This window comes from Arvicola amphibius, chromosome 3, assembly GCF_903992535.2.
Source record: "Arvicola amphibius chromosome 3, mArvAmp1.2, whole genome shotgun sequence".
NCBI lineage: Eukaryota > Metazoa > Chordata > Mammalia > Rodentia > Cricetidae > Arvicola > Arvicola amphibius.
Window position 1 is genome coordinate 138,850,624 of NC_052049.1, and position 27,965 is coordinate 138,878,588.

At 47.3% G+C, this 27,965-nt stretch overlaps 1 protein-coding gene across 2 annotated transcripts in view; it reads left to right on the forward strand.

Moving 5' to 3' along the window:
• Myo1e (myosin IE) overlaps nucleotides 1-27,965 on the forward strand; it is a 196,874-nt gene that overhangs the window by 33,689 nt on the left and 135,220 nt on the right. The window contains exon 2 of one of the 2 annotated variants that reach the window (XM_038321973.1): nucleotides 16,528-16,621. The exons of the other annotated variant lie outside the window; for it this stretch is intronic. The gene's annotated coding sequence lies outside the window, so the exon portion shown is untranslated. The remainder of the gene's footprint in view (nucleotides 1-16,527; nucleotides 16,622-27,965) is intronic. 2 annotated transcript variants of the gene reach the window in all.

Genomic DNA, 27,965 nt, shown 5'->3' on the forward strand with positions numbered 1-27,965 from the left:
AAAGAAACAACTTGGGGGCTGGAGAGATGGCTCTGCAGTTAAGAGCACTGACTACTCTTCCAGAGGACCCGGGTTTAATTCCCAGGACCCATATAGCAGCTAACGACTGTCTGTAACTCTAAGATCTGACACCCTCACGTAGACATACATGCAAGCAAAATACCCATCTACATAACCTGGGGCTGATATCAGCAATGAAATGGACACACGACAGTCCTGCTCCTACCTAGGAACTGCAATCCTTTCCTTTCTCTTGCATTCACCACTTCGCCCCCTTCTCATCCCCAAATACTGTGCAGTTCTGTGGTTCCCAAGCACCCACCTTCCAACCTCACATTCCACCTGAGACTGCTTTCCCCCAAGCTCAGAGATGTCCACTCTTTCGTCTTAGTCGGAGGGTTGGAAAGAAAGGTGACTGTGACTAACAGGGCAGTCTCTGTAGGGCTGCCTCCGATCCCAGCGCTGGGGAGTCCGTGGCGAAAAGACAGCAAGTCTTCTGAGGCCAGCTATATGTCCGTTTCTCCTTGCACCGTGTGTCTGGGGGAGGATTTAGGCAGAGGCCCGGCAGCCCTCTTTGAGAGTGTTTACTTTTTTTAAGTACATGTTCTATATGCACCTCTGCTACCTTTTGCCCCGCACTGTCTGTTTAACTTGATGGTACCGACCTAACACCAAGTCGGCGCTAGCGTCTAACCCGGAATCTGGAAAGAGCGCCAGCAAGGGAGGACATGGAGCCATTTACCTTAAATGATCCTTGACTTGAACATTAGGTACCCCAGAAAGCCTGCCTGCTTTGATTTTTAAAATCTTCAATTACAACACTTTGATTCTTGCCCTTAAAAAAATCCTCCTACGAGCATTTCGAGCCACGTGGAATATCTATTACTGCTTAGGAATTCGCTGTGGTTTTCATTGATCGTGGCCCCAGACTTTGGAATATGTATTAATTTATCTGGGCAGAAAGTACAGAACTCCACATGCAGAATGCCATGAACTCTCTGCTGAAGCAGAAGGCCAAAGCTGGGAATGATTAATGCTCAAAAAAAAAAAGAACCCTGGAAACATCAGCGTTAATAACAATTGAGTTCTGGGAAGGCATGAAAAGGTATTTTGCAGTTTACTTTCTAGAATATGGAGGTAATTGGACTGACTCTTTGTTTCAAAGTAGGGGTGGTTTTTCCCTACTGTGGACAGTGTTTGTTTAGAGTCATTGGCAAATTATTAATCCACGTTTTGATGTTTCATGTTTGAAATACCAGCTCGCCCTCTCCATGGGGAGCTACGCTTACGCTGTAAGCAGCAGAGGCTTCTGGGAAGTGAGAATAGCTGTGGTTTGCTCTTAAAGACCTTAAGAGGGGATTTAAAAAAAGCAGTGGCTCTGCAGGAAGTGGCCTGCTCAGTGTTCGACAGCTGGCAGTCACCATCCCAGTCATATGATGGCCTCCACTTGGAAGGAACGCTAACGTACTGTGGGAAAGTTTGGGTGGGCTTTTTCCTCTCTGCTTTGACTCACAGAGGCCCTGGGGTGCCCTTTACCAAGTGCCTGCGGCTCCTTTGAACAGATGTCAAAATCTCCTTGGGTTTGGAGTGACCCCAAATGCTTGTGCTCTGGGTCTCAGGTCCATTCTTCTTCCAACTGTGCACAGGTCAGATCGCTACGTGGGTGTCTGAACCATTTAGTTAGAAGATTCCGGGGGCCCTCCGGCCTCAGCTGCATATCACGTGCTAGCTGAGGTGCTGTTGGGTCAGACATTGGTCTCTCTGATCCCCACACTAGATGGAGAGGGAGGAACAAAGACCTCATCCTAACTGGTTAAGGAAGGTAGAGGAGCCCTGTCAAGCCTTGCATGGCGTCTCATGGGCTAGAATGCAAGCTTCATAAGAGGTTGTATTTCTAATGCCTGAGCCATGCTTCCCATAGAGCAAAGAACTAGATGTAACTGACTGAGCACTTAGGAAATGCTTGCTGTGTTTTCCTGTTAACCATTTTCATTCTGTTCTGATGCCTATCTGGATGGCAGGCTCTGTCTGGTTTTATTGGTATGTTGAACCCAAGCTAAAGAGTCGGATGGTTGCCACTCTCTCAGAGCTTAAGTGATAAACCAGTTCTGCCTCGGGCTTTGTTTTTTTGTGGGTTTTTTGTTTTGTTTTGTTTTTTTAGTTTAAGCTTATATATAATCCTGGTCCTTTCTCCCACCCCATCCCTTAGATTTTTACACACCTAGTGCTTAAGCCTGGCAGCATTTGGCTAGTCTGTGCGTCTGTGCAGAGCCCTAAACAGACGGCCACTCCCTGTTCCTTATCAAGGGTAAGGATGACTCGCCTTATCCTTTCACCTGCTACCATTGATGGAGCAAAGGCCAAATTCTGCAAGGCCTTTGACTGCCCAGGTCGCACCTGGCTTTCTCACCTTTGGTGCCTGCCACCTCGGTCACGTGGCTCTGTCAACGCCGTGGGGCGATGGACTTGGGAGCTCTGGCACCTCTAGCACAGGCCAGCCCCACCTACCTCGTCTCCTCAGAGAGACTGGAACCTCGCCCCTCTATTGACAGAGGGTCTTGGCTTTGCTCAGGACATGTGTGTGGAAACAGCTGGCCTAGTCTTTCTGACATCACGTCTTCTCCACCCCCACACCGGGCATCAGCTTGTCTCCCCGTTTTTACTTATAAAGATGCAGTTTGGCCTCACAGCTCAGTATCACTCTGTTCCTAGAGTATTCCTCCTAGAATAATGTAGAATGTTCCTTGTTGCTCTCTGTTTCCCTTTTTGGCCTCTGGAATTCTCTACACAGCAGTTCAGTGTTTAAAGTAAATAGATGCAAATATTTACATAATGCTTACTCTCTCATCAAAGCAGATATTTAGGGCTAGATTTCTTTTAAAAATTAATAAAATGGTTTTTTAAAAAAGTATGCATTTGATCTAGGCGAGTACGTTCTGCCTTGGGTTCAATCCCTGGCACCCCACCCCCATGTCCCCGAATAGTAAGTTAAACAGGCACTAGTTCTACCTGGGAGCTTGAGCTACATTGGCAGTAGAAGTTGAAGTGTGGGAGCCCCAGTCTCGGGACACTGTGGGTGGGTGACCAGACTTGAGACTCAGGTGTGTGGTTTGCAATTCAGCTAGAGTCAAGAAGAGATGCTGCCCTGCCAACTTTCTTTCTCTTTTCTTACTGGGACCCAGTAAGTCACACCCAGTATCCATGTCCTAGGAGGGAGCGTATCTGGCCTCTCAAAGCCTGCTTTCAGGACTGTCTTCCCCTTTTGTTTTCCGACTGGTGGTTATACATAAGATTTTTATCTACGGTAGGGAAGTGGGCAGGATCTTGGCCATTGAGACAGGCTCACCCGAATGCTCGTTGGTTTCCTCTCCTGTTTTTTCTCTATTTTGGTGACAGATGGAAGCATTCAGAGAGCAATTCGTCACCTTTAGTTAAAGTCTCACTTTAAGATACCTAAGAACCCATGGCTGTTTTAACAGACACCCCACAGACAAAAATCAGAGGGTTGAAGCCCTGCAAATCCATTTGTGGGGGGGTCACGTGGGCTCAGGGCACTATTTAATAACCACAAGTAGGGGCTCAAGAGATGGCTCAGTGGGTAAGAACATGTGTGGCTCTTCCAGAGGACACAAGGTCAGTTCTCAGCACCCAGGTTGGGTGGCTCACAGCAAGCCATAACGCCAGTTCCTGGGGATTCAGTTCTGGCCTCCTCAGACACGCACACACACATAATTTAAAATTAAAATCGTCACAAGTCAACAGCTACTTCTTGTGACACTGAAAACAATCTTGGGATTTAAAAGAGCATTTTATTTATTTTAGCTTACTGTTCCCTGGTGTGCGTATGGTGGGAGGGGGCGTAGATTGTCGGGGCAAGCGCGTGAAGGTCAAAGGACAGGTGTGTGCAATTGGCTTTCTCCTTTCGCCTTCATGGAGGCTCCAGGGACTGAACACTCGCTCTCAGGCTGAGCCGACTTACCGGCCCAGAATTCATGGTTTCTGAATTGAAATGTAGGTGAGTTTAGGTTGACCTCATGACTTATTCTACTGTGGAGTTTTCCAGAGGAAGTGAGAATTATTTGCGTATTAAGGGAAATACATAGTTCTCTGGGTTTTTTTTCTCTTTTCTTTCCTCCCTTTCTTCCTTTTTCATTTGAGCACCTGATGATAAGCTTTAACACAAATAGACCAAGAACTGAACCTTTGAGTTTGATCAGAGCCTAAAGAACCTAAAACCAGAAGCTGGGGAGATAGTTCAGCTGTTAAGAAAGAGCGCGGACGTCTCACCTGGGTTCCATTCCCAGCACCCAGCTATCATGTGATAGCTCACAACTGCCCATAACTTCAGTTCCAAGAGATCTGAGGCTCTCTTCTGGCCTCGTGGGGACCAAGTACGCAAGTGGTACACAGCCATACCTGCAAATAAAAACATTCGTATACATAAAATAAAATAAAAATAAAAAGTAACCTCAGACCAGAGGCTGGGCTGTAGCATAGTTAGTAGAGTGCGTGCCTCAGAAGCACGAAGCCTGCACTCTGCTGAATGTGAAAGCCCGTACAGGAGTCTCAGGTCTCATCACCCGTCCATACCAAGCCAAGTCAAGCCTCCAATTTTCAAGCCCTCTCTGCTAGTGAAGCTGAAGGTCATAGCAAGAGTCAATGCCTCCTTAACCTACTTTGGGGGGAGGGAGAGATGGGGTATCATTGATTGAACACAGTACGCTGCCTCTGATTTGCTCTTCTAACATACACACACACACACACACACACACACACACACACACACACACACACACACGTATGTGCCTTTCTTGGAAAGGATCCCCAATACTGCATAAACATGGTTTGGTAGAGCACACCTGTAGCCCAAGCACTGGGGAGGGAGAGGTAGGAGAGGAGAAATTGAAGGCCATCCTGGGCTGCTTAGTGAGTTTGAAGCCAGTATGGGATACATGAGCTGGGACAGGCTGTGGGCAACAATCCATACTCCCTACTTGACAGGTGAGAAAATGTCAGGCGGATGTCAAGTCCAAGCAAGGCCTTGTCTAAGCTACAGCAGGGTGAAGGCACATGCCATGTACTCAAGATACAGAGCAGCTTTTTATCAGTGTGAGCTACTTCAAGGAAGAAAGGATAGTTTAATTCTAAAATGATAAAGAGGAAGTGCTAGATTCATTTCTTAAAAGGTAATGGTATCTTTTCATGAAGAAAAAACGCTTAAAGTGATTGAACCAAATCTAGGACCTCCTGTATGCTAAGCTATACCCTTGCCCTCCTAGTTAGTTTTTGCTGTTTTATGCTCTTATTGTTATCTATAATTGGTTTATTTTTGTGCTACTGAGGTTTGAAGACTTGACCTTGAGCTTGCTAGGCAAATGAACCACCATTGAGCTATATCTCCAGCCCGTGTCCTGTTTTAAGGTATGTTATTCAAGGGCTGGAGAGGTGGCTCAGTGGTTAAGAGCACTGACAGCTCTTCCAACGACCCAGATTTGATTCCCGGCACCTGTGTGGCAGCTTACAGCCATCTCTAACTCCAGTTCCAGTGGATCCAGTGTCCTTCTGGACCCTGTGGGTACCAAACACAGATGTGAGACACAGATGTGCATTCTTATAACACCCATGCACATAGAATAATAACAAAATGAAAGTTTTAGAAAGTACATGTTACTCATACCATGAAGCGAGTTGCGTTATGTAAGCCATCTCAACTCTCAGCTTGTGGACAGAGTGTGCACAGACCAGCTCGGCTTACAATGTCTAAGACACTACCTGAGCTGAAGGCTGTCAGTCATCCCATAAAAATCCTTGCGTCTATTATTTGGAGATCCTTTCTCTTAACCGAATGAAAAATTGAGCTATTTAAGTTGTTAAACCTGTTAAAGGGAAGGTAGTTCCTCGGTTAGCTCCCCATCCCCCGCCTCCACCCCAGGATTGGGACTCTGTCAGACAGAGTCCCCTCTGGGCTTTCTAAAAGTGCAGATGTCATTTGCTGCCTCCCATCCACAAAGGTGTGCACTCTTCTCGCTTTCCCGCTTCCTGCCGTGATCTTGGCTATCCTACTTGCCTTTGACGGAGCCTTAGCTTCCTATTTATGACTCGTTGCTAAAGCCGGGCCTGACTCCCTCCACACCACACACTGCTCAGATGTGACTGATGCTAGCTTTCTGCTCCTGGCTTGCTTTTCTCCATCTTCAGGCAGTCACTGGGGTTTCCAGGGCTGCGGAAGTTCCCATGAGGGGTATTTGCTGTTTCAGGCTCAGACACCAGGCCCTTGCCCTTTGGCTACAGACTTTGCTTAAGCCTGGGCTTACCCCTAACTTCCAGGCCCCCTCTCCTCCGGAATGACAATCCAGCCCACACAACACTCCTAGATGGACTCTCACACCATTTTTCATTTAATACCTGAATATTAATTTCCATGGTAAAGTGTGTCTCTTTTTGAATTTTAGTTTTCTTTGTCTGGGTATTGTGTCTGCAGGTATAAAAGTGCACCATATATTTACCTGGCGCTGAGGGAAGCCAGAGAGGGTCTTGAATCTCTTGGAACTGGAGTTACAGATGGCTGTGAGCCAATGTGTGGGTACTGGGAATGAAAACCATGACTTCTGCAAGAGCAGCAAGCCCTCTTAACCACTGAGCCAACTCTCCAGCCTCCAAATTGTGTCTTTTTTTATTATTATTATTATGTTAAGAAACCGCTTTTTTTGTCAAAACTAAAACTCCATTGATTGGTTTTAATTTTAGAAATTTATAATTCTTTCCTGCTAAAATAATTCCTGTTTCCATTTTCATTTCCACTGATTTTTAAAAAGCATGTTCGTCTATTTGCTGTTAAGCCTGACAGCAATAGGCTAATGGATGTGCTGCTCCCTAACCTATTAAGGTTGACTTAGCACATCAGAAAAGGCTTTTAAATTACATTTTAAAGTTACTTGTGTTCGTGTGTGTGTGTGTGTGTGTGTGTGTGTGTGTTTGTGTATGTGTGTGTGTCGGGGTCAGAGGACAACTTTTGGGGCTCAGTTCTCCTTCCACTAGTGGGTCCTGGAGCTCAAACTCAAGTGGTGATTCTTAGTGACCAGTGCCTTTACCCACTGAGCTATCTCACCAAGCCCAGAAATATGGCTTCTCTTGATGTGAAGTTAAAAAGACCTTAAAATGCAAAAGGACCAATTTTTAAGGCACCGTTAAGAAAGAAAAGTGTCAAAGACGAAACAACCAGCATGCTTTTTGAAGCAGCAAAATCTGGGTGGTGACTTGGTCGGGCTTCGCTTACCCATAGGCAGGCTGATGCTTTAAAAACAGCCGAGTGGAGGTACCTTTCTCCCTCATGCCTGCTTGCTCAACTTCCACCTCACTGGTTCTAGGCAAGCAGTTTGGACTTCAGGAGCCACTGTGTACTCAGAAGGTTAGGCCTTGGGTATGAAGAGATGGCTCTGCATTAACAGCACTGACTGACCTTTCAGAGAACCTAGTTTGGTCCCCAGCACCCATGTGGTGGCTCACAACAGTCTATGACTCCAGTTCCTGGGGATCTGATGTCCTTGTTCTCTTCTGACTTCCTCCAGCACCACACACGGCATGCATGTGTGCAGGCACTCGTACACATAAAAATATTTTGCCAGGTGTTGGTGCATGCCTTTAAGCCCACCACTCAGGAGGCAGAGGCAGGGGGATCTCTTTGAGTTCAAGGCAACCCTGGTCTACAGGGCAACTTTCAGGATGACCAGAGCTATCCTGAGAAACCCTGTCTCAAAAAATCAAAAACCAAGTGTGTATGGGTGTTTTCCCTCCGGTCTGTGTGTGTATCACATGAGTACAGTGCCCTCAGCAGCCAGTGGAGGGCGTTGGATCCCCTGGACCTGGAATTTCTGACTGTTGTGAATCCCTGTACAGCTACTGGGAATTGAACTCAAATCCTCTGGCAGAGTAGCAAGTGCTCTTAACATCAGAACCATCTCTCCAGCCTCTAAATAAATATTTTTAAAAGAAGTTTGTACTTTTGTGTCTAAGAATGATGTGGGGTTTTGTTGTTTGTTTTTCAAATAAATTGGGTTTTTGTTTGCTTGTTTGTTTTTGAGACAAGGTCTGGAGTATTTAAGTCTAGTCTTGAACTTGATATAAATCCAAGGTTTCCTCATCTACGGCCCAGCAGCATGGATGAGAGTGCCTGCCTTACAAGGTCATAAGGTCAGCCATCAAGATAGATTAGCTCATAGGAGGGACTTCAGAGAGTTGCTGATTGTAGGTCACACCAGCCTTCCTTCCTGTCCCTCAGTCTCCCTGAGGCTCCTGATGAGTCAGACAGTTTGCTTTCCCAAGTCTGAGCCCAGCCCTCTCTCCTAGTCAGGGGTTATGGCATTGGTAGACTGGTCCTCCCCCGCAGCCAGCCTTCCTTGCCATGGTGGCATGGTAGAAACCCTAGCTAGCACTGCCCCTCTGATCGCAGCCTAGGTGTCTGAGTAAGGTCTGTGCAGAGGTAGGAAACCTCCCTACAGGGTCACTTGTGTATCCCACTAACTTGGTCTTTAGTTGTTTTTTTAACTACTTAAATTTTTTAATTATTATTTTTTTTCATGTGTATGGGTCTTTTGCCTGAATGTATGTCTATGCACCCTGTGTGTGCCTGGTGCCCACAGAAGTCAGAAGAAGAAAGACTACAGATCTCTAGGGACTGTACAGATGGTTGTGAGCCGCCACGTGGGTGCAGGGAACCAAAAAACCCAGGTTCCCCCCCCGCAAGAGCAGCCAGTGTTCCTAACCACAGAGCCATCTCCCCAGCCTGAGCTTTTACTTTCTTCAGTCCCAGCTGAGAGAGGGCCACTCCTATGATAGGCAAACATCCCTACCACTGAGCCTCCGGCCCTCAGCCCCTCCTCTAGGCCTCTTACTGAGGTCTCATCTAACCTTGTTAGATGGGTATGGATGGATGGGGCACAAGGCTAGAGTATGTAATGTTTCTCTTGGTCCAAACACAAACATCAGCTGAGCTTTTTTGTGACCTAGTGGTGGTGGTGGTGGTGGTGGTGGTGGATGTGGGGAGCTGGGAGGATGGCCATCCTATCAAGACTACAACTCAACGTTCTGAAATATTCTGGGATTACTGAGGCTGTTCATTTGGCTCTGCAACAGACAGGGTCATAGGTGTTAGTTAGGAACTAGGTCTTAGCAATGCTGCCTTTCACAGGCCCTGTGCCAACTCCAGGTTTATTTTCCTCTTCAGTTCCAACTTCAAGTGTGCATCGCTTGCTCTGTATAGCATATTCCTTAGGAAGCACGAAGTGTTCATGGAAATACGGGAAGAGATTCGCTAGTCATCCTGGAGGACTTTGCATAAATCCTCTGAGATGTGTGCTGTGGAAATAGAAGGGTTTGGGGGTACAGTTCACACTGTACAAAATAAACATTAGAATTAACAGTCTAGTCTGTCTTGGCAGGAAGTGAGCAGAAGTGAAGAGGGATAGGTGGATGGGAGGCAGTGTATGCAGTCATGTGATCGGTCATCCCAGAATTCTTTCTGCTAGTCTTTTTTTTTTTTTTTTTTTCATCTTTCTGCAATACTGTTGAAAAGAGGGAGAGCTAGCCACAGCTTTGGTCTGTTTGTTTTGTTTTGGGCAAACTTGGAGATGAGTTCGTTAGCATCTCAGCCTGCAGAGCAGGCCCTTTTCTCTGTCAGGAAGCTTGCAAAAGCCCTGGAAAAATGGCACCCACTCTACTGTCAAGGATTTTTATAAGGGTCAAGTAGCCTTGGCACAGTGTTAGCCCAGAGTGACTTGTGACTTGGCTTCAATCATTCAGAGAGTGCCACAGTTGCTCTGTGATGGGTTTTATTAGTCACAAACCTGGACGCACTCAGTGCCTAAGATGGTAAGAGATTGCTGTCCCCTGGTCTAAGGTCCCATCCTGCCTTCCCCTCCCCCTGCTTCTCCCTTCCTGACACACATGCACACACGCGCGTGCGCAGACACACACACACACACACACACTCACACACACCCTCATTTGGAGTCTGCTCTCTTCATTGCCTTTCTCTCCTATTGTCATTCATTGCTGCTTCTCAGAAACACCCCAAGCCAACCCCAGCTGCACTTACTGGGCAAAGATGCCTCAATGTAAAGTCTGTTTCTTGGTGTTTGCAAATCCCCCCCCCCCCCCGCCGCCCGAAATATGTCTTTAAAACAATACAGAAACACCGAGTGGCAGGTGCCTGCCTGGCATGTGTGAAGGTCCCTCTGCCCCCAAAGATACTATGAAAAATGTCCCATGAGTGATCTCCACAGTACAATAGTCTTTTCTCTCCCAGGTTTTCTTCTGTTTGCTCATCCCCCCCCCCACCTTTGTTTAACATAGTTAAGGCACATAGTTGCCTTTGGTGGGGGGGGGTTGTTTTGTGTTTTTATACAAGAGCTCTTGTAACCCCGCTGTCCTGGAATTCTGTGTGGCCAAGGATGACCTTGAATTTCTGATCCTCCACCCTCCTCTCCTCAAGTGATTACTGGTGTTTGCCGATGTGCCCAGCTTATGCTGCAACATGAATGGAAGCTAGGGTTTTGTGTATGGTGGGGAAGCACTCAGTCCGGTGAGTCACAACCCCATTGCTATTCCAAGTCAGAAGAAAAAGGAAACTGAAGTACCAAGAAAGAGCGACAATGTAGGCTGGCTGAGTACGCACAGGGACTGGGTGAGCATAGGGTCTGGGTGAGGCAGGGACTAGGTGAGATGCAGGGACTAGGTGAGCATAGGGACTGGGAGAGGCAGGGTCTAGGTGAGGCAAGGACTAGGTGAGAAAGGACCATATCCAAAGCTGGCTATTTCTAAGATGACTGACTTTGGCAGCCAGCCTCTGTCTACTCCAAGGAGACTGAGGCGGAAAGGCCAAACAGGCTTGGTCATATTTAGGTTTGCAGAGCAGGTTGGCTTGGCTGAAGGCCTCCCCGTCTGACTCTCGCTCCAGCCAGCCTGGGTGTGACCCAGCCATTTCAGTGTTTCTCGGGTTCCACAAGCACGGGAGTAATTAAGTCATCTTTGTCATTGCATGTGGTGCAGAAAGTCCCAAGCCACAAATACCATCCCCGGTTCCTACTTTTAAACTTCCAAGGAACTTGGTGCCCCCTTCCTGCCCCCTCCCTCCCTCCAGTTCATTTGGAATCCTTCTATTTTCTCTTTCTGGATGCACGAGCTGGACGGAGAGCCCTGGTTTACTTAGCAAAGAGCTCTGGGGCCAACTCACATGAGAGGACATCCAGCCTTCAGTTGGCCAGAGTCAAAGAAGTGAGGAAGGTGCCCACACGCTAGAACTAGAAGCACAAAAGAGCACATGGACCATATCCCTTGTGTGTGGAAATGCATGACACATTTCCATAGTGGTCACTGAAAAATAATGGGGTGGCAAGGGAAGTTTCTGTTCCTATTTCTGTGTCCTTGGTAACCACAATTAAATCACTTGTCTTTAGGCTATAGAATTTCTTGCCCCATAGGGCCACTGTTACATCCTGTGTTGTTAACATAGGGTCTCATGTATTCTAGGCTAGCTTCAAACTTGCTGTGTAGCCGAGGGTGGCCATATACTTCTGATTCTTCTGCCTCTACTTCCCAAGTGCTGAGATTACCGTTGTGTGCCACCATGTCCAGTTTTAGGCAGTGCTGGAGTTTGAACCCTGGGCTTTGTGCATTCCGGGCAAGCACTCTCCCCACCAGCCACAGCCCAGCCCCTCTACTGCTTCCTTAGACAATAGCCTTTTCTTGATCTCTCTTAGTTGTCTCTGAATAGCTCCTTTCTTTCAGTTGGATGACATACGCAGTGTCTCTATCTGTGCCTCCTACCTTACATCAAGATCTAGGTGAAATGGATTCCAGGTAGAGAATATTTCAGCAACTTCTTGATAGGAATAAACACTGCATGCTTATTTATGATATGTTTATCTAAGGGATTAGAGAGATGGCTTAGCAGTCAAGAGCACATTCTTCTCTTCCAGAGGATCTGAGTTCAGTTCCCAGCACCCGTGTTGGGTGACTCATATCTGCCTGTAACTTCAGTTTCAAGGGATCTGACACCCCTCTTCTGGCCTCTGGGCACCTGTATACACACCTAAATGAAAATGGAATCTTTTTTTAAAAATTAGGGCTGGAGAGATAGCTCAGCAGGTAAGAGCATTTGATGGTCTTAAAATGGTCCCAGGTTCGATTCCCAGCATCTATATGGTGGCTCCCCACCATCTCTAACTCCAGTTCCAAGGGATCTGATGCTCTCTTCTGACTTCTGCAGGCACCAGGCACATGCAAAATATTCACATAAAATAAATATATGTGCATGTATGTATGTATATATGTATGTATGTACACCTGTATGTATCTTTTCACACTGCAGCAGTTACATGCTCACACACTTCATTCGGCATTAGAGCCACATGGATGAACTGGTCAGGTTGCTTGGCCTAAGCCCCATTTATAGAATATCTTTCTTTAGGCTGCGATGGGAGCCATGACTTGACATCTCTAGCAAGGTTGCAGATGCCTCATGTAATAAGCTAGGACGATCCAGAGTGGTGCGTAATTAGTGAGGGTGTAGTTCAGTGGCAGAGTGTCTAGCATGGGAGGCACCCAAGGTTCAATCCCCAGCGCTGCAGAAACCAAAGTACTAAAGAAGAACCGTGCTGCCAGGGCTGTTTCCCAGCAGTGTTGGGGGACCCCTTCTGTTGTTGGAAAGTCCCTCCTCCTCCATTTGGCTGACTAAGTGATCTGTATCTTCCGGGTCCACACCAAGTCCCCATCTCTCACAGAACCCTTCTCTGATCTGTCAGCAGAGCTTCCCTCCCTGCGCTGAGCTCTTTCCATTCTTCAGCTAGACCCTAGAATCCAGTCTGTTGTCTTGCATTATGTGTGGAGTGATATATGTCAGTCCTTTCCCCCAACTATGTGGCACCAACTTGATAGCGACAATAAACCCACCTTATCAGGCCTCAGCAAGACACAGCCAATGAACTGAAGGTTGAAATATTCAGGAAAAAGGATGCGTACATACTGAACATGTGCAGACATTTCCCTCGTCCTTGTTCCCTAGACAATACAGGACAGCCGCTAGATACAATGTTTTATGCTGTGCTGGTTAGTACGGGTGACCTGGGGGTGATTGGAATTATTCAGTTCATGGGGGTTATTTGCAAATAGTAATGTCTTTTATATTAAGGATTTGCGCATCTATGGACTTTGGAATCCTCCAGGTCCTGAAACTTGAAACATTTTGGACTTTTGTGATGGGCACTCTTAGGCTCTTTGTCCATGTGCTCTCTAAGCTCAGAAATCCAGAAATGATTAGAAGACTCTGTCTGTCTGTCTGTCTGTCTGTCTGTCTGTGTGTGCACTACTGTATGAATGCCAGTGTGCATGTGATATGGCACACACGTAGAAGCCGGATGATGTGATGGCTAATCATTTTTTAACAATTTTAAGCATTTATTTATTTGTTTTTACCTTATGCATGAATGTCTGTGTACTATGTGGGAGAAATGTCCTCAGAGGTCAGATGTTGGGTTATCAGGAACTGGAGTTGTTAACAGGGGTGGTTGTTAACTATTAGGTGTGGATGCTGGGAATCAAACCCAGGTCCCCGTTAGACTGGTTCATGGGTGTGTCTATGTGGCATTTTCTTGATTGTTGATTGTGGGAGGGCCTACCTCACCGAGGATGATGTCATCCCTAGGCAGGTGGGCCAGGCCTGTAGAACAAAGGTAACTGACTGTGAGTCTGAGCGCTAGCCAGGAAGCTGCATTCCTCCACGGTCTCTGTCTCAGTTCCTGCCTCCAGGTTCCTGTCTCCAGGTTCCTGCCTTGAGTTCCTACCTTGGCTTCCCCTTTCCTCCCTGAGTTGCTTTTGGTCATGGTAATCTCTTCCAGCAACAGGAAAGGGACAGAGGACAAACTTGGGGTCAGCGTTCACCCTCCAACTCGTTTGAAACAGGTCTCTTGACTGCTAACTCAAACAGCTGGGCGAAGGCCCTGGGGAAGGTGACTAGGAAACTTGAGAGTCAACAGACTGACGCAGCTCATATCTGTGCGGCAGAACTGGCTGTCACCCTGCCTGCCTTTCCCACACTGCCTGATCCCCACTGCCCAGATGTTGTTGTCCATCATGGGGGGAAGGGGGTCACTCCTGCTTCCCCTCCAGCGGAAAACAGCTCTACAGAGCCTTGCCTGCCCTCCCAGGACCCCAGGCATTCACACAGCTGCTGGACGGGCTGGTCCAAAAACCCATCCATATTCCATTGTTGCTGGAGGTGCCTCAAGACTGGCTACTACCCAGGCTGTCCTGGAAGCTACCCTGGGTGATGTCCTCTTCCTTGGACTTAGTTTCAATTTGCAGTTGGAAAACAGTGGCCTACAGTTTTGGCAGAGTGGATGCTAGGGTGGCTAATGACCTTTTTCAGCCTGTCCTCTTTGGTCTCTGTGGATTAATTACTTTTCTCATTGCTGTGAGAAAATACACGGCAGAAACAACTTAAGGGAGGAAGGAAGGACTCGTCTTGGCCGGTGGCTGGAGGGAACGGTCCATCATGGTGAGGAAGCCATGGTGGCAGGACTGGAGCAACTGGTCACGTTTGCATCCCGATTCAGGAAGCAGAGGGAGATGAGCGCAGGGCCTCAGCTCACTTTCTCCTTTTATTCAGTCCTCAGTCCATGGAATGAGGCTGCCCATGTTTAGGGTGGGTCCTTTCACCCCAGTTCATTAATCAAGAAAATTCCTCACAGACATACCCAAAGGTACACACACACACACACACACACACACACACACACACACACTCCACATCTAGCTCAGTTGACAGTAAAGTTGTTGTTCTCTCCATCTTCTTGCCAGGGATTCTTTGTTACTGTCTCTCTCCTGGCTCACAGCCCATCTTCACAGCCCAAACCTGCCGTCTTGCTTTGGAGACCACTTCACAGAGAAGCTTAGCTCAAGGCTGCAAGCTTAGAGATACAGGGATGCTCAGGGCACCTTTGATCATTAAAGGGAAATAACCCAAAGGTCCCTCAATAGGGTTTTCTTGGTTTGTTTTAATGAGTAACTCCATAAACAAATGAGTCCTCATCTCTATTGCTTCGTCAGAAGCGTCACCTCAGCTCCCTGGTACCCCTTCATACAAAGAACCTGGTTTGTTTAGTTATGGGGTTTCACCCAAGTCCCCTGGCATCCATTTTTGGACTGTTGGGTGCAAAGTTCCATTTCAAAGCTCCCTCTCCTGGGAGTTGCCTCAGTCCAAACTTTACCTCCAAGAAAGCCCCGCCAAATGGTGACCCCTCCCCAGGGAGGGTCAAGAAGCCCGCCAAATGGTGATCCCTCAAGACCACTCCCACAGGCTATTTAAACTGCCTCCCCCCCACCCCCGAGAATAAACACGTGATCTCCCCTTTTCCCTCCCCCCGAGAATAAACACGTGATCTCCCCTTTTCCCTCTTCCCTCTCCAGTGATTGTTTCGGTTTTCCTTCACCACCCTCCGTGTTTACCCAGGGCCATCCAGGAGTGCTGGCACCCATTAAACCTGGGTATCTTTTAATTCGGTCTGATTTGGTCTGATTGGGATTATTTGCATCTGTGGAGAGGTTTTTTGGCCAGGAAATACTTAACATCAATTCCTTGCCCATTGCATGTAAATTATTAATGTCTAGGACTGGACAATGACAAGCAGGGACGAGCTTTGTAAAGTGCCAGTGGCTTTGCATGCAGACAGATGGCACACGCTGAAGCAACGGTGAACAAAAAAGCCTCCTTGAGGCCTTTTACAAATCAAGCATTTTATGCATTTAAACCCTTGACTAATAGTTTGAGGGAGCTGAGGGAGCCATCCATCATGGTAAGGAAGTCACAAATTTAACTTTTGAGGCTTCGCCAGCCAGTGCAGCAAACCCATTGAAATCGCAGTTAGACTAAGGCCTGTCCTCTTCCTTCTGCAGATGGGACTATTTCAGACGAGGCCAAGAGGGAATGACTCGATGAATCAAGGCGTGATGGTGTTTTGTCTTTCCTTCTCCTCCTCCTCCTCCTTCTCCCGCTTCCTCTTCCGTGTGTGTGTGTGTGTGTGTGTGTGTGTGTGTGTGTGTGTGTGTGCAGGCAAGAGGATAACCTCAGATGCCATTTCTTGGGCTTTTTTTTATTTTTGATGCAGGATCTTTCATTAAACAGTCTGCACTGACTGGCCAGCAAACCCCAGGGATCCACCTGTCTCTGCCTTCCTGGCACTGAGATTACAATCACAGGACACCCACCACACCTAGCCCCTTCTCACAAGGGCACTCGGATTGAACTCAGGTCCTGATGATTACACAGCAAGCATGTTGCCAGTTGAACCATGTCTCCCCAGCCTATCTTGGTGTTATAGGCTGGTCTCAAGCCTGAGTGGTTGGTTGCTCCCCACCCCACCCCACTCCTCCTGCCCCTGGCTCTTCAGTGTTGGAACTGCACGTTTGCACTGCTCCCCTTGGCTGAGTCTTTAAATGCTCTTCAAAACCGACATGACTTTAGTTTCTCTTTAGGGCCCTGTCCGTGAGCTCTGGGCTCTTAGGAAAGCGTGAGACAAGATGATAAAAACTAAACCAGACCTGCAATCCCATCACTAAATTGAATGAGGTAGGAGGATTGGGAGTTCCGGGCCATCCTGAGTTACATAACAAAACCCAGTCTCTAAAACAAGAGTTTCCTGGAGTTACAGACCAATGAGAAATGCAGGGATTCAAGCAGGCCAAGATTTGTCTAACCCTGGCTCTACAGAAGGACCTTGGGTTGAGGGGTGGGGGTGGATCTAAGTTTACTGAAGTTAACTGGAAAGTTCCATCCTGAGGATTTGGAGCGCCTGGTGATGGTTAGGGTGGGCTGTGTGTTTGTCTCTCTCACTTAACATTCTGGGTACGCTCAGTTGAGGACGGTGCTCTGAACTCATGTGGTTACAGGCTGGTTCCCATTTCCTGCTCGGCCACCTTAGGGTGTGGCTCCTGTCTTTTATGGACCCGTGATGGAGCTCTGGTCACCACCCTCTAATTTTGAGCAGGGGAGAAGGGAGGAGGGCTGTCCGTGTCCTCTCCTATGTGACACACCCCTCCGGGTTACATCACTCCACCACACCTAGTGCTTGGGAGTTTGAGAATGATTTTTTTTTTTTTTAATTCCAGCAACCAGGTGCCTGTGACTGAACTGAAAGAGCACATGACTCAAAGAAAGGAAGCACAATGCCCAGTTCAGCTTCCATGTGCCCATGAGCCAGCTGAGTAGGGGAAGGAAATCCAAAGAGAGGAAGATCTGGTCCCAGCCAGAAGACTATGTGTGACTCAGAGCTGGTGTCATCTGCTGGGGAGTCTGGGGCAGTTTAGATCCAATTGTCTCTTGGGTTTCACCAAACAGAGACTTCATTTAAATTGTTATGGAATGATTCTCCTCAACCCTTGTCTTAGAAGCCACTGGTAACGGAAGGGACAAACACTGACGCCCAGAACAGATGCCAGGGCTAGCCTTCAGTGGTGCTCCCAGAACACTGTCCTCAGACAAGGTCACTCTGAAGCCGTGGCCGTGGAAGACAGAGCAAGGGCATTTTATTATTTTGCCTGAGCAAGGACGAAGCCCAAGTTTCCTGTGGAAGCCACAGAGCATCAAGGATGTTCTCATGTATCAGGTGGGAGAGGCCACTGCTTCTGCCCACCCACTGGCTCGCTCTTTACTCCGTCAGCTCTTGTAGCCGTAGAAACACCTTGCTCTCTGACATCACTGATCTAGAGCAAACCCTAGTTTCTGAGACCTTCTGTCCATACCCCCACCCCGAATCCTCTGGGAGGAGGTTTGACCATGCTTGGTGAGGTCCCCCCTGCCCCACCCATGCCATGCACAGCTGCCTAAGCCCAGTCAGGCTGTGTGTCCCTGGTGGTCTTTGCTGGAAAACTGAAGTGCCTGTGTGGGAGGAGGATTGGCTCTAATTTATTTGGAGACCTCCTTGTCAGCTTGGGCCAGATTCTTTGCCTCTGAAAGTTTCAATTTCCCGACCTATAAATTAAGAATAATGATATCAACAAAATATGAAGAATAAACAAAAGAATGAAGATCCCCTCCCCCTGGGGTAGAACCCAGGGCTTCACAATCTGTTCTTTATAAAAGAGGAGTTAATCCCAGCACATTTAATCCCAGCCTTGAGAGGCAGAGGCCGGCGGATCTCTATGAGTTCCAGGCCAGCCTGATCTATAGCAAGTTCTAGAGCAAGCAGTGCTGTTACACAGAGAAACCTTGTTACAAAAACAAAACAACAACAACAACAAAGAAAGCTATTTATTATTTTGTGTGTATGAGTGAGTGTGTATGAGAGAGAGAGCATACATGCACATATAGCGCATACATGCACATACAGCAGGCATGAATACCACAGTGTGCATGTGGAGAATGTAGAGATCAGGACAGCTCTCAGAATCCTAGGTAGCTCCTTCTACCTTGTTGAGGCAGGTCTTTTGTTTCTGGCTCCAGCCTAACAGGCCCACAAACTTCTGCTCCTTCTCCTGTGTCCACCTCCCAATTTACCACAGGAATACTGGGATTACAGATGTGCACCCCTGTGGCTGGCTTCTTTTTTGTGTGGGGGAGGGGGTTCTGAGCAGGGAGCTTGGGTCCTTAGGCTTGGGTAGCAAGTGCTCTCCCCTTGAGCCAACCCCCCACATACATTCTTGATCCTCACTTACCTAAGCTTGAATAGTGCTTGAGCCTAGATCTAGTCTGATCCCTGCAAAGGACAGTCTGTGCAAAACCCATTGAAAAGAAAATTGTTCCAAAAACCAGGGTCACATCCATCTAGATGGAAGGCAAAGTCACATGTTGATTTTTTTTGTTGGTGCCATCTAAATAGCCCTTGCAAATGTTCCCCTGGGATTCAGAGTTCTGAAGGGAGGCTTCAGAGCCAAAGCATTGTCCAGCCCTGGTTGTTCCCAGCATTTGCTTCACCCCAATAAGCCCCTCCCCCCCCCCAGCTGGGAAGGGGCAGAAGCACAAAGTCAAATTCCCATCCAGGCTCCAGTTTAAGCTCCTTCTCTTGGCCAGGTCTTGGAGGAATTGGGAATTGAGCCAAAACAAAGCTGCTTCAAATACCGAGGAAAGTGTCCGTTACTGACTCAATATCCCAGCACCCAAGAGAAACTTTCTTAATTACCCATCAGAGCCCAGGAGTCACTGCTGAGGGTGAGGTGGGAAGGCGGCATGCTCTCACCTACAGCTTCAAAGAATGGTACATGCTAGGCCTGCTGGGGAATACGGTCCACTTAACAGGAGGCTTGCTTTCCCTACTGACTGGAATGGGTGGTGCCTGAGAAAGATAACTAGTGGCCATAAATTGCTGGATCATATAGTGGGAAAGCCAATCTATTTACAGGAGCTTAGATGTAGATAAAAATACCAGTGTCTGAACCTCCCCCACGCCCTTACACCAAGAGGGTAGAGATGTCTAGGCTAAGCATCCCTGGGTTTGTTCACACTGTTAGCCAAGGAAGATTTCAGATCAAGTCCTGAGGATCCACAAGCTGGTCCTGCTAAAACTTGATAAGAATATGTCAGCAACCCCTCCCCCAAAGAAGCTGTTTCTGTTTTTCTCCTCATGAAGCTGACTTTATTACTTAGGTACCGTCTTAGAAATGCCACCGTGAGACTGTTAGGAATGTCCACCAGAATTCTTCAAAATCCAACTTCCAGCTCAAGAGAAGCAGTTTGGAAATTTCTGGGTTTTTATTTTTAAGAATTTATTTTTATTTACTCGTGGTGTGTGTGTGTGTGTGTGTGTGTGTGTGTGTGTGTGTGTGCACGCGCCTTTGGAAGCCAGAAGAAAGTGTCAGATCTCTTGGAGCTGGAGTTATGGTGGTTGTGAGCCACCCAACATGGATTCTAGGAAGCAAACTCGGGTCCTCTGGAGAAGCGGGAGTGTTCCTAACCTCCCAGCTGCCTGAGAATTTCTTTTAAAATTAAAACCTTGCGAGGTTGCTGGCTGGAAGGTGGGCTCAGGTGTCTTCAGTAGACAGCTCCTGGTCCCCAGCCTTCCTTCCTTCACTCATCTTTCCAGCATGTGGCCCACTTCCAGATTTCAAAGTGTGACAGCATGGGGACTTCAGAACCACTTCCTCCTGTGACTAAATCTGAGAGTGTGGGAGCATGCTGGGGAAGTGGGGAGGGGAAGGCTGGGTGCTGGAGAGGTTGGTGATGAATGCAGAGGGTTTTGAGCTTGTCCTAGTATCCTTGTTGGAATAGGCATCTATGGCCTTCAGTGAGCACCAGGCAGGCTGTGCCTTGGGAACAGGAAACTCCCTCCACCCACAGCCCTTTGTCCAGGGACTGGTTTAACCGGACACACCGGCTGCTTTGCCTAGAAGGCATTCAGGAGGACCCAAGAAGCCGGGATACTTAACACTGGCTACTTTGCCTGGTGATGCCTTACCAGGTGGCTAATGAGTCTCTAGAAAACTCTTGTTTCAGTGTTCAATATGGTGATCTTGCATTACATTAAAAAGCTTTCGGGGTTCCAGTCAAGATCTTTAAAACTTCTTATAGCTCGAAGGAAGACATTAAAACTCCTTGTACCTCGAAGGAAGACGTTGGATCACATTCCAAGTGTCTGTGTTTTGCAGCTGTGCTTTGAGGTTTTGGAAGGGGACAAAAAAACAAAACAAAACAAAAAAACAGTGTTAGAGTCAGAAAAACTGTGTGTTAGAGAAAATGTAGTCAGCTTGACTCAAATGGAATGAATAATCAGAAGAGCCGTAAAACTCCTCTGTGTGTCTAGAACGGCATCCCAGAGAGTGCTCTAAACAGGGTCACCAGGTTAGGGTTTACTTGCTGGGGAAGATCAGTGATGTGTGTAGACTCATGTCTTCTCAGCTTACCTGGCAGCCTGGGGTAATATTCCACAGCTTGGTGTGAATTACATCTGTATTCTCTTTCCTGCTGAAGTCACCGGGCTCCTCCAGTGTTTTTATATTGTGAAAGAATGAACGGAATCACATGTTAACAAACCATGAAACCGTGAGTGCGGATTTAAGTCATTCATTTGTGAACCTCTGTGTCTTAGAAAAGAGCTTCTCGTGTCCCCGGGGCCTACCACAGTATCCAGCACAGGTTTGAGGCCTGGGTTAGAGGACTGAGTTAGTGAACGAGTGACCGAAGCAGAGGTCATGGTGAAGGGCAAAGTCTGCCAGAGTAGGCAGAGCAGCTGCCATTGAAGAGTGCCGCCCCTGCCGTCACCGTCACCGCATGTCTAGTTCCTGTTTGCATTTGTGAGTGCCAAGGAAATAAGGGGGAGCAGTTCCACGTGGCAACAAAAATGGCTGGAGTACACTCCTGGAGGGAGCACTTTCCGGTCTGGCTTAGGGACAGATGTCGGCCCCCTGTTGGCCATTCATCCATTCCTCTGCTCCTGCCTTATTTATACCCCAGGATCCCCATCTGACTTTAAAGAATCCAGTCCCAAATGGCTTCTTCCACATTTTAAATAGGTAGTTGTTGAAAGGTTTGGCAGCTGAGGCTGAGAGGAACAGGGTGGGGGTGGGATGGACCCCCAGGCACAATGATGGACGATGAGCGGCGATCCTACTCTCACACATGTAATAGCGTTGCCTATGGCCTGAGCTGGTCTCCCCTCGGTCTTTTCTGGCCATTGCTGTTGGTCATTATGTCACAGCTTGACTCATAGTTCTGGTTTTCAGCTTCCAGAGTGTGTTGTTCCCTCCCTGTGGACGTGGAAGACAGCCTTATAGGTCAGCAGCTTATCTGTCCGGCATCTTCACCCTCTCTGGGACCCAGTAGTCTATGAGGAAGTCAGCTGCCATGGCTCTGGGAAGCCCAAATAGCTGTCATTTAGCCTTTGTCTGTCTGGAAATGGAAAGCAACTGGTTTTAAGTTTTAATTTTTAAAGTTAATTTCTTATTTTTATTATTTTTTATGTATTTTATGTGCATTGGTGTTTTGCCTGCATGTATGCCTGTGTGAGGATGTTAGATCTCCTGGAACTGGAGTTGCAGACAGCTGTGAGCTGCCATGTGAGTGCTGGGAATTGAACCCGGGTCCTTTGGAAGAACAACCCAGTGCTCTTAACCACTGAGCCATCTCTCTAGACTCCTTCAGTTTTAATTTTATCAAAGTCAACAAATGTTTGAAGTATAGGGCATTTACATAGCCTCCAAGTATCTCTCCACACACCGTTTGGCAGTTACAACAGGAAAAAATAGGAATTATTCCTCAGGAAAACTGGCTAGGACTTAACCAAGTCCTAACAGGACTTCTTCTTAACCAAGTCCTAACAGGACTTCTTCTTCTTAACCAAGTCCTAACAGGACTTCTTCTTCTTAACCAAGTCCTAACAGGACTTCTTCTTCTTAACCAAGTCCTAACAGGACTTCTTCTTAACCAAGTCCTAACAGAACTTAACCAAGTCCTAAGAACAAACCCCACCAGTAACCCTGGACGTCATGTAATACCCAGAGGACATCCAGTTGCTTGTCTAGAATTCCAGCCCAAATTCTAAGAGCTGAATCTAATTATGAGCAAACATCAGACAAACTAAATGGAAGGAAAATTCTCTAAAATAATTGGCCTGAATTCTTTAAAAAGTCAACCATCATAAAAGACAAAGAAAAACTGTTACAAATGAGAGGAGATAAAGAGGTCTAATGACCAAATGTAACAAATAATCCTGAACTGGGGAGAAAGATGGTGTTAGAGACGCCATTAGGGTCACTGGGAGGCACAAAGAGATTGTATGGTATTTCTATCTGACCTGAGGATATGAAAAAACTCCCTCTTTAGGAAATACACATTGTAGGTAAGAAACAAATGTCATTATGAGTCCATGCATAGTCTTTTCAAACGTTTCTGGAGAACTCCTGGGGAAGGGCGGACAATGACAACGGGAAGAAGGAAACACTGTTGCAAACTGGTAGTGTGTAAAATATCTTTGTATATTTTTGTAACTTTTTGTAGCCAGAAATTGTATCAAAAAAAAGTTCCCAAACCCCCATACCTTCTTTATCTTGCCTAGAGGAACAAACAAGAGAGGAAATGAAGGGAGGGAGGGAGGGTTGATCAGTTACCTTCCCTGCCCCGGCAATCAAACTGAAAGGAGAGAAAAGAGCTCCCCACCCCTTTTTTGTCCTGCACCCCTGTTCCGAAGTCCAGTCAACCCAGCTAGTGGTTTCCCACCCATTTGGAGGGCAGTGGGTCCTGGGTCCGGGGAAAGAAGTGCGTGGTGCCTGAAACTGGCTCAACTCTGCCCTGCAGAGCCAAGAATTCTCTAGGCAGCCGAATTGAGGTCAGTAGGAAAACAGTTCATTTGCCGTGTTGCACACTGTGATGAGTGAACCGTGAAGAATGTCCCCAGTGAAGGGACAGCCTGGGAACCCTGCGTTTGGTTCTAAATATCCTTGTGAGGCCCCTTGTGGAAAACAGGAAGCAGCAGTTAAAACGGGAAATCGCTTTGGGCTGAATTACTGTAATCCCTCATTTTACTTAGAAGCTGGCATGGACCCTTCATCCACAACGGGATGCCTCTTGCCTTTCTGTGCCTTGATAATTTTGCCCTTTCACTAGGGTGGAGCATTACCAAGCCCAGAGGGTTTTAGGCTGGAATTGCTACCTTTAAGTGCACTTAGAAACTGGGATCTCACAGGGCCGTTTGTTTTCTCCCCAGCTCTGGGATGGAAAACAACCTAGCTGTTCTGCTAGCTTGGGTTCCCTCCTCCTGTCCTTTCTTGATTTCTAGTAGGCGAGGTTGAGCACTCACGGAGACTTACAGCCCAGCCTAATAATAACCCCACAGTAAGCAACATGGCTATTATCAGGCTAGGCAGCTAAACAGAGGTACATCCCCTCAAAGCAAGTGATAACACTATGCAGGGTGGCAAGGTGGGTTGCTTGCTGAGTGAGGCTCTGACTACAGAGGCTTGAGCCTTTCTTCCCCTTGGAAGGAGGGTGGTTTTTCTGCGTGACCTGGACTGCACCCTCTGATGGAGATTCCATCTTGGCTGCCTGCTTCCTGTGTCCAGTGCCAAGCACTCAGCCATGCCTTCCTGGCCCTCCTTGATGCCTCTTATTTTTCCTATTTAGCCCAGGCTCTGATCGCTTTCACACAGATCCCATTTTTCTAGCCTAGCTGTCCTGTTTAGGGGGTGTTCAGAAGCCAAGTTCAATCAAGCGCAATGAAGTTATTATTCATTTCTCTTCTGAGACTTTCTCCCTTGTTTCCCCTTTCAGCAATGTCTGTTTCTGTGTCCCTTCCAATTCAGGATTAAGTTTATTTGGGATCTTAACCTCAAATCTGATCTCCCAGCAGACCACTGGGATGATTCAACCTTAGTGATTTTTTTTTTCAATTATCAGTTTACTGGTCATACATTTCTAGAGCTCTTTGTGTGTTTGGCCCTTCATTAGAACAAGCTGGGCACAGGGTTGATGTAAATTCAGTCCTGGAGCAGCTTCTGATTGTAGAGAGAGGGGAGAGGTATAGATAAACTATGAGAGGGGAAGCGAATGTAGAAAATTCCTTGGAATCCATGGCCATTGAAGAGGCAGCATTTGCGGTAGGTCCTTGCAGATTAGGTTCAGACACAGAACATCCAGTCTGGGTAGCAGTATTGTTATGACCAATAGCAATTTTTTTCAAGAGAGTATCAAGCTAGGCTAGTGGCAAGAAGCTGGGGTGTTGGCAATGGAGCCAGACTCTGAATGTAAATTTCACTGCCTAAGCATGAGGAACTTTTCCCTAGAGGCAGGAGAAGCCCAGTGTGTATGGAAGGGCCCAAGTTACCACTGTATGAGGATAGGAAAGACAGGATGTAGGGACTGGAGAAAGCCTATGTGCCGCCCTGAATCTGGAACCAAGAGGCATGGCATACTGACATTCACAGGACAGGTGCAAATGAATTACTAGTCAAAGGAATTAATTTCCAAGTTCAACTAGCGAGTAGATTTTCAAGATAAGGGTTCTCTGTGTAACATCCCTGGTTGTCCTGACTCCCTTTGTAGATCAGGCTGGCCTCGAACTCTTAGAGATCCACCTGCGTCTGCTTCCCTATTGGTGGGATTAAAGGCATGTGCCACCACTACCTGTCTGATTTTCTTCTTCCTCTTCCTCTTCCTCTTCCTCTTCCTCTTCTTCTTCTTCTTATTCTTCTTCTTCTATCACATTTAACATTTATTTTATTCTTTTTAAGTGAGGAGAGACAGGTGGTACCTGTGTCACAGCACATGGGTAGAGGTCAGAGAACAATCTGGGTCCCAGGAATAGAACTCAGGCTGGGCAACAAGTGCCTTTGTCCACTGAACCATCTTGCTTTAACCCAGATGCAAAGACTGTTGAGACCTTTCTCTGCTTGTTTGGAATTCACTATGATATGACTTAAGTCAGCGTCAGAGGCTCGACAGTTTCTGTCATTTGTGTGTTACTGCAGACTCTCGGTTTCAGCCATGAGCACCTGTGGGCTGCGCTCTCTGTGTGGAGGAAGTAGGTGCTGCCGGAAGTTCAGTATTCACTTTTTAACTCACTCCTGCTTTCCATTGCCTTAATCACCTGCTGGTCTTAAGGCTTGTTTTATCTTATTTTATTTTATTCAGGCTTATGTTATTATTGCTTTTTCATTTAACATGAATGTCTTTGTGGGTGGGGGAATGCGGCTGCACAGGCATGTGGAGGCCGGAAGTCAATTCCTAGGTATCCTCAGGAGCCATGCACCTGGTTTTTAGCCTTATTAAAAAGTACATTTATTTATTTGTATATGTGCAAGCACATGCATAGAGGTCAGAGGACAATTGCCCTCTCTTTTTACCTTGCACGTTCTGGGGACTGAACTAAAGTCATTAGTAGTGGCAAGTACCTTTCCGCAGAAAGCCTTCTCACCAGCCCTCCACCCCCTGGCCTGGAGTGGCTAGACCTACTGGCCGGTGAGACCCAGTCAGTCCTCATTTCCTGCCTCTCCAGTACCTGGACTACAAGCACTCATTATTTGGTCTGGGCATTGAACTCCGGTCTTCATGTTATAAGCCAAGACTTTACATGGCAGCCCTAGAACATGGAGAGATCTCACTGATCAGATCACAGACATTTGTCATTCTGAAGGTCCGAACTGGCATTCTGGGTGGAGTGGGTGTGGCTCATGTTGGTCACTGTGGTTGATTAAGTGAACATGATACTGTTGACTTTGCCCTGCTCAGGACTTGATAAGCATTTGACACTAGAGTCTCTGACCTGGGTGTTTACAAAACTCCCAGACAAGCATCTTAAGAGAATGACTGCACTGGGTTTGGCTGTGCCCACAAAAGCTGGCCCAGCTTTCCCAGTTGAGTACCTGTTGGGAGCTGTGAAACCCCCCCCCCCCCCCCGATCCTGAATTTCTGGTAAACAACTTGTAATGCTTGCAGCTGCTCTGAGGAGCTCCTGATGGCAGGGGAGTGATGGTGGGTTTGCCTGGGGCGTGGCTATATATATATGTATATATCAGCTCTGGTACACAGTGGGGGGGGCTTTCCTGTTTCAAGGATGACCCATGTCTCTGGCTGTGTGTCTTTGTGTTACAGTTTCAATCTCCAGCCCCTTGTCCAGTTCACGAACTATATGTTAGCACATAGAGCGTAGACGGGCCTGGTGCGCTACAAGTACCCAAGTACCCAGGAGAAGTCCCATCTTGCTGGCCACCTCGTGGCTTTTTTTTTTTTTTTTTTTTTTGTCTTCCTGGAGTCTTTCTTGTTAGTTTTTTTTTATTATTATTATTATTGTGGCTCTGCTGAAATCAGTCCTCCAAAGACTGCTCAACCTCCCAACTCCCTTACATCCTCTCACTTTCCTCCGTAGCGTTTGTCAGTGTCTACTGTGTTTTCTGTTTATTGTCTTCCGTGCCAGGGGAGCACAACCCTGTGAAATCAGGAGCCCTACACACATGGTCTGTTACTCAGCACTTAGAGAAGTGTTTAGCTGCTGATGTGGTGTCTGAATGAATGAATAAATGAATGCAGGAATGAATGAATGAACAAATCAGTTTGGGTCACATGTATTTTCAATTGGCTTCCAACTTGCTGCATAGCGGGGAATGACTTTGAACTTTTGATGCCCCTGCCTCTACTCCCTAGTGCTAAGATTGCACTATGCCGGGTTTATACGGTGCTGAGACCTTGTGCATGCCAAGCAGGTGCTCTACCCACTGAGCTACTCCGCCAGCGCACAGTCTTGGCTTTGTTGCCTTCCATTTCTTCCTGTTCTGTGTAATCATGCCTATGTCTGTAGGAAAAAAAAAAACTCGCTTGAAGTCCATGGAGAACTCTCAAAGAGATGTCCTGGCTACTCCTTGCTCCTAGGGTGTAGCTCTGAGCATCCAGTGCCTATGTGAAGAAGCTGGAGTGAGGAGTGGAGGGGGTTTCTCATTGACGCTTCTGCATATAGAAGGGGCTAGCTGCTCGTGAACTTCTCCCGTCTCACCGTCACTGAGACTGCAGGCGCAGGATACTATACCTGCCTTTTCTGTTTGTTTGTTTGTTTGTTTTGTTTTGTTTTGTTTTTGGAGACAGGATCTCTCTGTGTAGGTTTGGAACCTGTCTTGGAACTCGCTCTGTAGACCTCGAAATCACAGAGATCCCCCCTGCTTCTGCCTCCTGAGTGCTGGGGTTAAAGGTGTACACTACCACCACTGACCTGGCTTTTGATTTGACCTCTAGGGATCTGGACTCAGGGCAGGGGTTCACACTAGCTTTGTATTCCTTCCACCTTGTAGGCAGAGGTGGATGCTGGCTGCCCCCTCTTTTTTTTTCATGGAGAAACAAAGGAGAATGTGGACTGAATTCTGAGTTCTTTTCTCCCATCGATACCAATAAATATAGATGCGTTCCTTACCTGCGGCGTTTGGCCCTTGCTGCTCAACCCCAGAGCACTGCCTTTCCAAACTGCTAATCGGAACCCTCCCGTTTGCTTACCCCCTTTACCCCC